The sequence below is a fragment of the Bos indicus x Bos taurus genome, chromosome 6, assembly GCF_003369695.1.
Source record: "Bos indicus x Bos taurus breed Angus x Brahman F1 hybrid chromosome 6, Bos_hybrid_MaternalHap_v2.0, whole genome shotgun sequence".
Taxonomy (NCBI): Eukaryota; Metazoa; Chordata; class Mammalia; order Artiodactyla; family Bovidae; genus Bos; species Bos indicus x Bos taurus.
Window position 1 is genome coordinate 99319059 of NC_040081.1, and position 13037 is coordinate 99332095.

The 13037-nt window shown below is 39.1% G+C and overlaps 1 protein-coding gene across 3 annotated transcripts in view; it reads right to left on the reverse strand.

Annotated features, from left to right (window-relative positions):
• Positions 1–13037, reverse strand: part of WDFY3 (WD repeat and FYVE domain containing 3) — a 283520-nt gene that overhangs the window by 255520 nt on the left and 14963 nt on the right. For all 3 annotated transcript variants that reach the window (XM_027544940.1, XM_027544939.1, XM_027544938.1), the window contains exon 2: positions 520–613. The gene's annotated coding sequence lies outside the window, so the exon portion shown is untranslated. The remainder of the gene's footprint in view (positions 1–519; positions 614–13037) is intronic.

Below are 13037 nucleotides of genomic sequence, written 5' to 3' on the forward strand. Positions count from 1 at the left end.
TGATAAAAATTAAAATTTTTCAGTAACAACAGAGCAAAGTAAAATACTAAAACCCTGCCAACTAGGTAGTGAAAGTATCCAAGTGCCTCACAATATAGCTCATTATTCAATCTAGTCACTCAGAGTTGCTGCAAAACAATAGAGTTCCAAATCCTGTGCTTACAACCAGATTTTCCCAGGATAAAAAGGAAATGATGCTGCGAAGCATAATTTTATTCTATGTAGGTGTCTACAATAAAAGTATAATGCTTTAAAGCCAGGATTGAAACTGAAATATAATTGATTCTAATACATTCTCTTTTTTTCTTTCCTTTTTTCCTTTCTTTTTTTTCTTTTTGGTGCAGAAAACAAAGTTATCCAGGAAAGGAGGCTTGCTTCATTCACCTAATCATCAGTGGTAAAGATGGATTAAAACCCAGCCCCTTAGAGTCACAGTTCAGTGGTCTTGTTACAACACAACAATGCAGCAAAGCCCTTCCTGGCTTCTTGGTCAACAGACAAAACAGTCCTAAAACTGACCTGATTCTGTGTTCTGGGCTGGCATGAACCTGCGTAGAAACAACAGGAGTGGCAGGCACTTTCTTCCTGAAGCAGATGTGGAGAAGTATTATACCTGCGATGAAAGGAAAAAAAGAGAAAACCCAGTTTATTTTCAGCATGTTTTAGCATTATGAGTAGTTCATTTCCTATTAATTTTCTCTTCACCTCATTATTTCTTGCCAATAGTTTAATGATATGACCACACTTAAAAACAGATAAAATCTGGTATTCAAAATCCAAAGAACAGGAACTTCCCTGTGGTCCAGGGGTTAAGAATCTGCCTTGCAATGCAGCAGATGTGGGTTTGATCCCTGGTGGGGGAACTAAGATCCTACATGCTGTGCGGCAACTAAGCCAGCCTGTTGCAACAAAGACCCCATGTGCCACAACGAAGACACAACACAGCCAAATAAATAAATATTTCAAAATCCAAAGAAGAATACAGTCATTCAAAGCTCCATCTGGTTCAGCTTCTTCATCTTACTGGTGAGGAGGCCGAGATCTGGAAAAGTTACTTAAAGCATTAATGACAACAGTTACTTAGTAGCAGAGCTCAGTTCAGAGCCTAATTCTTGACACTTTAGTCCAGTATTCATCTGTACATCATAGATCACAATGTCTCTTTTTGGAGAATCAAATATGAGCAAAAAAGAAAAAAAAAAAATGTTATTTCTCTAGGAGTATTTGTCAAGCATCTGAAGATAAATGTGGTATAGAGCTAAATTGATACGTTCTAAATCCAAATAAAAAACACTGCTTCCTCACTCAATAATAGATAAAATCCAACCTCAAGATATTTAGCTTGCCTTCTATAGGATACTTAGGGCTTCCCATGAGGCTCAATGGTGAAGAATCCGCCTGCAATACAAGAGCCACAGAAGACGTGGGGTTTGATCTCTAAGTCAGGAAGATCCCCTGGAGGAAGAAATGGCAACCCACTCCAATATTCTGGCCTGAGAAATTGCATGGAGTACAGTCCATGGGGTCACAAAGGGTCGGATACTACTGAGTGACTATGCATACATGCGCGTGCACACACACACACACACACTTGTAGGACATTTAACTGCTTCTTTTATTGACCATTCAGTATTTCAATATGAAAACACCAGCACCATGAATCATTCTGGTCTTTCTTAACTTTGCTCTCAACAAGTTCTTTTGTCACTCAATTACTTCTTCAATTCCAAAGCTCCTTCACTCAAAAATGAGAAGCTTGGACTAATCGCACGGGCCTTCTAACTCTTAAAATCGTTATGCCCAAGAATAGCTTCATCTTTAACGACATTTTCCTTTTCTGATCAACTATGTGTTGTCATGTTTGTTAATCTCTGTGATCATATTAGTACAACAGTTCAAACATCAGTAATATTGCCCTCAAATACACAGTTAATTATCATTCAAAAACCTATGGAACAAAAACCTAGCTTTGCTGTCTCATTTCTTATGAAAAAGTATTTTTTTAAAAATCTACATCTTTGGTGGTTTCTAAGAAAAATCCTGAATTATTTTCTCAAATCATTCATTCTGTCATTCATCCAAGTTGTTACTGAGTGGCTTGTCAGATGGCAGACACAGGCTTAATGAGATTTAAGATTTTTAAATAAGATCCCTCCAGTGAAATGGTGAGTAACATTAGGGATTCAAGTGACAGTGAGAAAGTAGGCAGAAGTGATGACATGTCTCTTAAATCCCAACATCAGAATATGCCTTCACTGCTTTTTAAAAAAAATACATTAACTACTGACTGCCATAAAACATGGTATTGGTAACATGCTTTAAATTTAAAGCAAGTAATAGAATGAACCCGACTGAGCAACTGAACTGAACTGCACAGAATGAATATCTCCATGTATCTGCCATCCAACTCAAGAACCTAAATATAAGTAACTGGTAATGTTTTACTGATTTGCTCTTCCCTCCACCCATATCTCTCAACTCTTCAGTCCTCTGTAATTGCTACCCTATATTCTGTGCTTTTGGAGAAGGCAATGGCACCCCACTCCAGTACTCTTGCCTGGAAAATTCCATGGACGGAGGAGCCTGGTAGGCGGCAGTCCATGGGGTCGCAAAGAGTCGGGCACAACTGAGCGACATCACTTTCACGCACTGGAGAAGGAAATGGCAACCCACTCCAGTATTCTTGCCTGGAGAATCCCAGGGACAGAGGAGCCTAGTGAGCTGCCGTCTATGGGGTCGCACAGTCGGACACGACTGAAGCGACTTAGCAGCAGCAGCAGCATTCTGTGCTGTGTAGTTGCTGTTGTTCAGTCTCTAAGTCATGTCCGAGTCTTTGCAATCCTATGGACTGCACCACACGAGGTTCCCCTGTCCTTTACCATCTCCCAGAGTTTGCTCAAACTCATACCCATTGAGTCGGTGATGTTATCTAAGCATCTCATCATCTGCCACCCCCTTCTCCTCCTGCCCTCAATGTTTCCCAGCATCAGGGTCATATCATTCCTTCAAGTTTCAGAAAGCATACCTTATGAACATATCCTTCAGCACTGTGTTTCATTTCTTCACTCCGTTTTATGTTTTCAAGCTGAATTCATAATGTTGCATATAGTTGTAGTTCTTTCATCTCAAGGCAGAATAATTCCACATTGTATAAATGAATTGAGTTATCCATTCTCTTTTCAAGAGCATTTTGTTTTCTTCCCAGGTTTTCTGTTTTTGTTTTGTCATTATGAACATTACTGTTATGAAAGTTCTCATATGCATTTGTTCCACATATGACATAATTTCTCTTAAGGATTTGCCTAGGAGTTGAGGAATATGTGTATTTTCAATTTTTCATGAGGTCACCAATTTTTCTTTTCCATAAAGGTGTTTAGCAATATTAATCTCACCAGCTCTCAGTTCAGTTCAGGTCAGTCGCTTGGTCATGTCCGAGTCTTTGCAACCCCATGGACTGCAGCACGCCAGGTTTCCCTGTCCATCATCAACTCCCGGAGCTTGCCCAAACTCATGTCCATCGAGTCGGTGATGCCATCCAACCATCTCATCCTCTGTCATCCCCTTCTCCTCCTGCCTTCAATCTTTCCCAGCATCAGGGTCTTTTCCAGTGAGTCAGTTCTTCACATCAGGTGGCCTAAGTATTGGAGCTTCAGCCTCAGCATCAGTCCTGCCAGTGAACATTCAGGACTGATGTAGTATCACCAGCACTAGGCAGTCCATACTGACCCGCATGTTCTCTTCAACATTTAGTAATGCCATCTTCTCAACTTAGGGGTATAAAATCATCTAACTGTAGTCTTACTTTGTATTTCCCTGTTGATTAATGATACCAAGCATTTCCTCAGGTTTACTGGCTAACTCATATTTCCTCTTTTATGAAATATCTATTCATTTCTATGAGCCATTTCCTCCTCAGTTTTTTGCCCTTTACTTACTATTTCATAGAAATTATATATGTGTTTTGTATGCTGATTATTTGATTTTACTTGTTTTGAATTAACGGATACAGGCAAATATTGAGATAAAGACACAGAAGCAAAAATAGCAGGGAGCTGGACAGAACTGGAAACAGTGAGGTAGAGTACCAATGTTTTGCTCAACCCATGTTTGTATTTTAATATAATCTACAGATGTCTTCAAGTATCAGAAATTTTAAATGGTACACTATTAATCCTGTTTTGTAATCTTTTGATAAAAATTCAGTCAAGAGCAAATGCTTTGATATGATTTTAGTGCATTCTAATTACAATATGCAATATAATTTCAGGTATACATTTTATACAAATCACAATTGAAATGACATTTTAGACAGAGTTCTCATTTTGACTCTGACATTTTAGGTGTTTTTATTTCATGCTTTGGTTGCCTCCAATTTAGAGTAAGTTAGCTTTGTTGTCAAAAGGTTGAGTCTGAATGTATATACACACAAGTATAAAAACTGAATTTCAAAACTAAAGTATATAAACTTGAACACCAGAGACCTGCATTCTAGCCTTGACTAGACAATTAGTTATACCTCCTTGGCCTAACTATGTCGTTAAGTTGGTTTTATTATATCTATAACATGAAAATGTGCTGGTATTAATAAATTCTAAGGACCTTTGAATCATACTCTTTGGCTTAAAGATCTGCAAGAAAATAATTTTTTCCAGATATCTCCCAAAGTTTTAGGAATCTCTTTCCAGGTGTTAAATAATGAAAAGAGTAACAGAAAGCTAAATATCTGGGGGAAAAGAATTGTTAACAAGCAGGGCTACAGCCCTCCTATGGCTTCTCAGGATTCTTGGCAGATTGCCTGACAGACAGCATCATACAGGAAGACAATCAAAAGCCATGTAATTTGAATCACTCTACAGTGCTGCCATTGATTCCTATGTAAGCAATCACAAGAATTCTGGAATCACACTTACCACTTACCTGAATCTGCACTCTTCTACTATGCCTGAACATTCTGTGTATGCGCACGTGTGCTCAGGTGTAACCACCTCTCTGCGACCCCATGGACTGTAACCCACCAGGCTACTCTGTCCATGGGATTCTCCAGGCAAGAATACTGGAGTGGGTTGCCATTTCCTTCTCCAGGGGATCTTCCTGACCCAGGGACTGAACCTGCATCTCCTGCATTGGCGGGTGGATTCTTTTACCACTGAGCCACTTGGGAAACCAAACTTTCTGAAACCATGTCAAAGTCTAACTCTTTCACTTTAATAGTAGCTGTTATGCCTCTACTAGCTAGTATTAAAGTGAAACTGCTCTCCAACACACCGCTGAAAATTCCAAAGTCACCCATTATTGACATATATATTATAAAATTCAAAAATCAGTCAGATCTCTTTTTTAACCTATCTGCAGCAACAGGCATGATTCATCAAGGTCTGATACATTTTCTTTACCTGGCTTTTCTCCTAGTTATTGCTGGTTTCATCCTACCTCATTGGCCACTGGTCAGCTTCCTTGCTTAATTTCTCCTTTTCTCCATGACCACTCAAGTTCCCACTTTCTTTCTAACCCATCAGCAAAAACTACTGGCTCTATCTACAAAACATATCCAGAATCCGACTACCCTTCATATCACCTACCTAGCTGTGGCTGCTGCTATGTCGCTTCAGTTGTGTCTGACCATGTGTGACCCCATAGACGGCAGCTCACCAGGCTCCCCCGTCCCTGGGATTCTCCAGGCAAGAACACTGGAGTGGGTTGCCATTGCCTTCTCCGCACCTACCTAGAGACTTGGTGTAATAGTAACTATCATCTTTCTCATCTCTCACTAGGATTATTTTTCCATAATTTAGTAACTGGCCTCCCAACTACCACCCTTGATCTATTTCAGTCCTTTTTCATCAAAGGAGCCAGAGTGATCCTGGTAATCTTACAAAAATCATATTAACATAATGTAACATCTGTACCCAAAATCTCCCAATGGCTTCTCATCTCATAAATACCAAAATCTTTAAAATAGCAAAAAGGAACCTAGGTAACTTAGTTCCTCCTTGCTATTCCTTATACAGGTAGGCATCCTCCTGCCTCAGAGCTTCACACTTGCTGTGTTCCTGCCTCAAAACTACTCTGAGATGAGTATCCCCACCTGCCTCACATTCTCGCTATTTTCAGATTTTTGCTTCTACTTATGTAACAATTCCACTCCCAGCATCCCTAACACACTTTCCTGATTTATTTCTCGCCAATGTCACTAACATTTACTTATTTCAGTTCTATTCCTGCTTGTGTATTTCCTCCCCCGCGAAACAGAAAATCCACAAGGGCAAGAGCTTTGTTTTTCTTGGTACTACATCTTCAATGCTTGGAAGGGGTGGGGCCAGCACATAGTAGGCATTCAATAAATATTTTTTGAATGAAGAAATGAATAGTTAACATCCTTAGGGCTAAACAAGACAATCTTTCTGGGTTTACAAAAGAAAATAATCTAAATAATCAGGGGAAAATAGCTAGATTCCTGATGTGTCAATAAAAGAATCATCAGAGTATTTCTTCAACAGATAAGAGTTAACAACTCAAAAGACTTCAGGAGATGTAGCCAATACGTCCATAAACCTAGAGCAACCACTACAGTAAATGATTCCCCTCCCCGGGCTGTCCACAGGGTGAGATTTATTTCCCATCTATTACCATATTCTACAATGGTTAGTGTGCAGAGCCGCAACACCAACATGTAGGAAAATATTATAAAAATGTTCATTCCAAACTTGTTCCAGACAAAGAACCGAGCCCTTTATAAATAAGGAAAGCCTAAAAATACAGGACAGATATATTTTAAGTGCTTCAAATATTTTGTTTGGAAATAATTTCAAATGTACAGAAAAGCTCCAAATACAAGAATACAAAAATAACCACTCATACTCAGTCACCAATTGTTAATGTTACCTTGTTTTATCACTTGTCCTCTTTTCTCGCACTTTCTTTCCCTTCACAAAGACAGACTCAAGCTGTTTTTCCCCCCTCCTAAAGCAACTGAGGATGAATTTTATATTTCATGGCCCTTTGCTCCTTTGCTTCACTGTGCATTTCCTAAGAACAGAGATATTCTGTCATAACCATAGTACAGTTCTCGTCAGTAATTTGAACATTGCTGTTGTTGTTCAGTGGCTCAGTCGTGTCCAACTCTTTGTGACCCCAAGCACTGCAGCACGCAGGGCTTCCCTGTCCTTTACCATCTCCAAGAGCTTGCTCAAACTCATGTCCATCGAGTTGGTGATGCCATCCAACCAGTCTGTCCTCCGTCGTCCCCTTCTCCTGCCTTCAGTCTTTCCCAGCATCAGGGTCTTTTCCAATGAGGCAGCTCTTTGCATCACATGGCCAAAGTACTGGAACTTCAGGTTCAGCATCAGTCCTTCCAGTGAATATTCAGGATTGATTTCCTTTAGGATGGACTGGTTGGACATCCTCGCAGTCCAAAGGATTCTCAAAAGCCTTCTCCAACACCACAGTTCAAAAGCATCTTTGGTGTTCAAACTTCTTTATGGTCCAACTCTCACATCCATACATGACTACTGGAAAAACCACAGCTTTGACCATAAGGACCTTTGTCGGCAAATTAATGTCTCTGCTTTTAATATGGTGTCTAGGTTAGTTATAGCTTTTCTCTCAAGGAGAAAGCATCTTTTAATTTCATGGCTGCAATAACTGCATTTAAGGTCAGTACTCCAACTTATTTCAATTGACCCAATGGTATCATTTTATAGTATTTTTCTCTGCATCTGGTATATAATCTAGTCCAGGGCCAGGTTCTACAGCTAGTGGTTATCTTTCTTAAGCTGCCCATGATTTCAGCCTTTGTTTTTTATGACTTTTTTTTTTTTAAAGAACATAAACGATTTCCCTTTTTATTATTAAGCAGAATGTTCTTCGTGTGGGCTTTGTCCAGTGGTTCCTCCAGACTCATGTTATATAGTCTTGGCTGGAATACTACATAGATGACATTGTATCCCTCAGAGCATCATATCTAGCTTCACCTGGATATCACCAATATATATTACCCCTATTTTATACCTTGTATATAATGTGTGGGGAGACACCTGCTTCTCACCAATATTTACCCCTAGATTTTTGTTATGATTCTTTCTGCCATTTACTATAAGGGCTGTAAAATGATGATTTTTCTCCCTCTAGGATTCAGAATTCTACTATAAGCAAGAGACCTCCCTTCTCTATTTATACATTTATCAGTTTGTTAACATTATGGATAACAAATTGCTATTTTTAATGATTCACAGTTCATTATTATACTAATTTGATGACTGAGAAAGTAGGACCTCCAACAGGCTTGTAACATGCTCCCATTTTTTTCCGAAAAAATTTCTATTTTATAGCTTAAAAAAAAAAATACAAAGATACAGATTCATCTGGTATGTACTCTTGTAATCAGCCATTCCTCTGAAAAACTCCAGTTCCTTTGTGTTGGGAATAAGATTAACATCAGAGACCACAATGGGGAGTTAGCTATGTCCACTGTTCTTTATCTTTTTCTTGGACAGAACTACTATGAAATACATGCATGCATATACACATATGCATATAAATATATATAGACACATATGTTCATACACACATACATGTGTGCACATACACATACTGGTTTCAAAAATAATAAATTCGCACTGATACTTTCAATTTCAATCCATCCCCACAGGATTCATTTTTGCCTTCTCTCAATCCATATGGGTATGTCCCTCCTTCCTCAGGTCCTAGCTTCAAAAACCTGAAAACACTGATATCCATAACACACTGAAAGATTACCCAGGGTTACCTATTTAGCCACAGAAAATAAACTCTATAGGAAAGAGTTCAAGATTTGTGTATAATCCCTCCCTCTTACCTCCACCCAGGCTGAGGGTAAATACATCAAAAAATTACTTAGATTCACTCTTTCTTCCAAAATGTATCTATAGATTCAATGCAACGCCAATCAAAACTCAGGTAGCTTTTTTTGGGAGGTGGGGGGAACCATCAGAATTCTAAAATTTACACAGCAAAGCCAAGAAACTAGAATAGCCAGAACAATTTCAAAACAAAGCAAAATTGAAGCACTCATATTACATATTATGTGACATTACAAGATTTATTATAAACCCACAGTAATAAAGACAGTGTGGTACTGGTGAAAGAATAGAAACCTAAATCAATGGAAAAGAAGTGATTTCAGAAACAGATGCAAACATACATGATCAACTGATTTTTGACAAAGATCTCAAGCGACTGAATGGAGAAAGGAAAAACCTTCACCAAGCAGTGCTAGAACAATTGGACATCCACATGCAAAAATGCAAAACAAAAGAATCTCAACCAACCCATACATCACACAACATCCAGTCCTGAACTCAAAATGTATCACAGACCTTAAACTTCTAAAACTAGAATAAAACAGTGCTAAATTATTGTGACTTTGGTTTGGGCAAAAAAATCTAATAAGATATAAAGCACAAACCATGAAAGAAATAACTGGAGAAAACTGGATTTTATCAAATTAACTTCTGCGCTTCAAAAGACACTGTTTTAAAAATGAAGACACAAACTGGGAGATGGTAGTTGTGAAACGAATACCAGATAAAAGACAGGTATCTCCAAAATATATAAAGAACTCTTTATTACTCAATGGTAAATAAGTAGCCTAATTTTAATAAGAGCAATAGATGTCAATACATCTAAAACAAAAAAAAAATAGACGTAGATGGCAAACAAGCAGATGAAAGGGTGTTAATGTCATTATTCATGAAAAGCAAACAAAGACCATGCTTTCACTTCTCTCACATGTATACCTAGAAACGGAATTTACGGCTCGTAAATAATAAGTTAAACTGTATAGAAATTAACCAACCATTTGATAAAGTGGCACTACCATTTTATCAGTGAAGTATGAGAGGCAACTCCACACCCTCACCAATGTTAACACTGTGGAACTTGATTCTTAGCCATTCTAGTGAGTGTATAGTATTACTAGTATCACCGTATGGTTTGAATTCACGTTTCCTTGATGATTAGTGATGCTGAGCATCTTTCTATGTACTTGTATCTTTCCGTGTGTAATGTAATGACCATTCATATATCCATGGTGAAATGTCAGTGCAAATTCTTCTCCATTTTTTGATAGAGTTCTTTGTCTTACTAAGTTATGAGAGTTCTTCAGCTACGCTGGTTCAAATGTTTTGCTGGATACATGTTTGGCAAATATTTTCCCCTGCCTTTGACTAGACTTTTCATTTTATTTTTTTAATGGTTCAGCATGTTCATTTAGGGAGAAGGCAATGGCAACCCACTCCAGTACTCTTGCCTGGAAAATCCCATGGGCGGAACAGCCTGGTAGGCTGCAGTCCATAGGGTTGCAAAGAGTCGGACATGACTGAGAGACTTCACTTTCACTTTTCACTTTCATGCACTGGAGAAGGAAATGGCAACCCATTCCAGTGTTCTTGCCTGGAGAATCCCAGGGACGGGGGAGCCTGGTGGGCTGCCGTCTATGGGGTCACACAGAGTCGGACACAACTGAAGTGACTTAGCAGCAGCAGCAGCAGCAGCAGGTTCATTTAGAGAAAATTCATTGAGCTGTACACTTAAAATTTCTTCACTTATATGTATATACTTAAGGAATGTATATTAGTTGCTAAGTCATGTCCAGCTCTTTGCAACCCCATGGACTGTAGCCCACCAGGCTCCTCTGTTCATGGGATTCACCAGGTAAGAATACTGGAGACAGTTGCCAGTTCCTTCTCCAACTTAAGGAATAGGTTCATTTAAAAAGAGAGGAGAGATAGATACTGAAGGGCCCTTTGACGGATGACAAAATCATCAGCAGCTAGTAATCTAAAGATGATATACATGGTCTGCAAATACTAAAAATTGGAAAATACACCCATATACTCCTGTTTAAGAGCCTGTCATAGCATTAGGGTCCTAGCAGATGCCCAGGCATGAAACCTAAAATTAGCAAAGGAAAATAATATATATAAAGACTCTCCCCTGCAATTCCTCACTGCAAATCAACCTCTGAATTCTAGACATTTCAGATTAGGATACATTGTACTTTTTGTCAATTATAGCTTTAAATGGAAACTTTATGTTGATAAGACAAGCAAAGAGATTTGACTTTAGGATAATTACATTAAAAAACGAATTCCTGCAATGACTTTATTTTCAATAAACACCTGAATGTCAAATACATACACTGAAAATTTTTTTAAACATTACATGTTTAAAAAAATACACAAACACATACAAACACACTCCATCGCAAATACAGGATATATGGCATTTTGGAATTCTATAAACCAAAATTTCAAAGTTTCTAAATGAGGCCTTTATGACTGAAGAACTATAAAACAAGAAATCAAAAGGGGAAAAGATGTAAGTAAAACAAAAATAGGCTAAAATTTAATACAGCCATTGGATGTGACTTGAAATCTTGCTTAAATTTTGAGAACTCATAGAATATATTATTTCTGTGGCAGACACTTTTTAGAGTGACTAGAGAGCCTGCAATCCTTCCCTTTTCTATGTCATGATCAATGGCCTGGAAGAAAAACATCAGAGAAAAAACTAAGAGGGAGAGTCATGAAGGGAATGACTATTTGAATGAACCTCTCACAACAGGGCCACGGTCTAAAAACATCCCTCACCAGAATTCTGCCACTGCCAATGCAAACAAAATATAAAGCCTATTAATAATTGGGTGGGTAAGATGACCCTCATCACAGATCAGGTCATACTCCCTCTCCAGCCAGCCTAGTCCGTGCTCAGAGATTTCATGAAAATAATCACAACCAGGTGGCAGGAGAAGCACTTACGCAAGGGACCATGACACTGACTCACGAAGACTGACCTCACTGCTCTACTGTCGAGAAGCCATTGGCGTGAGTCCTCCACAGGCACCCAGCCCCTTGGATTACAGACATGGTGATGGCTGACCCTCGCTGTAAGAGATACCAGTTCTGAATCTGCCTCTGCCAGCACCACTATGTAGGAATAACCAAATGCATCCTATAAATCTTATGGCCGGGGCTTCCCTGGTGGCTCAGTGGTAAAGAATCCGCCTGTCAGTGCTGAAGACACAGGTCTGATCCCTGGTCCTAGAAGATCCCACATGCCACGGATCAACAAAACACCACAACTACTGAGCCTGTGCTCTAAAGCCCTGGAGAATCTACCATGATGAGAAGTCAGCACACCTAGAGGAAGAGTAGCCCCCACTCACTACAACTGGAAAAAAGCTCATGCAGCAACCAGGAGCCAGCACAGCTAAATTTTCCAGGCAGTACTGGAGTGGGTTGCCATTTCCTACTCCAGGGGAATCTTCCCCACCCAGAAACAGAACCTCCATCTCATGTGTCTCCTGCCTTGCAGGCAGATTCCTTACCACTGTGCCACCTCGGAAGCAAAAAGGACTGTCTAAATAAAATATAACAAATAAAAACTTAAAAATAATAAATAAACCACATGGCCTCTGATCCAGGAGTTCACTTCAAATGGCAATGGGTAGACACAAAGGGCCTTGTAAGTCTTATCAAGTAGATTTTTATTCAGACACAGCTATCCCCACAGTAGGAAGCAATGCTTATACCTGGAAGTTTGATGTAATAGTTGTTGCCAGAGCTAAAAGATTCTGAATTTGGGGTGCCGTCCTGCAGGATATAAAGTAGGCTATGAACCACCAACCAATATAAGCCATCTCCCACCTCCAAAATATCCTGGATGTAGCAACCAAACAGTAATAGTGGAGTGGCATCTTTTCTTCTCTCAAAATTTTGCTTTTTGTCTTATGAACTCTGAAGTCTGCTGACCTAGAAGTTTTAATAACCAAGAAATACTTCTACCAGGAGACCAACAAAAAAAGAAAGAAAAACACAAACTTTACTGCAAGCTGAGCTTATCATATTCAGGGTGATTTCCTCATGACAGCAAAAAAAAAAAAAAAACCAGCAAAAATGAAGGCTACAGGATGGGATAAGAATGATAGTTCGTCAGCACTCCCAATGAAGGGAGCACGGGTTCAATCCCTGCTCAGGGAACTAAGATCCTGCATGCCACAT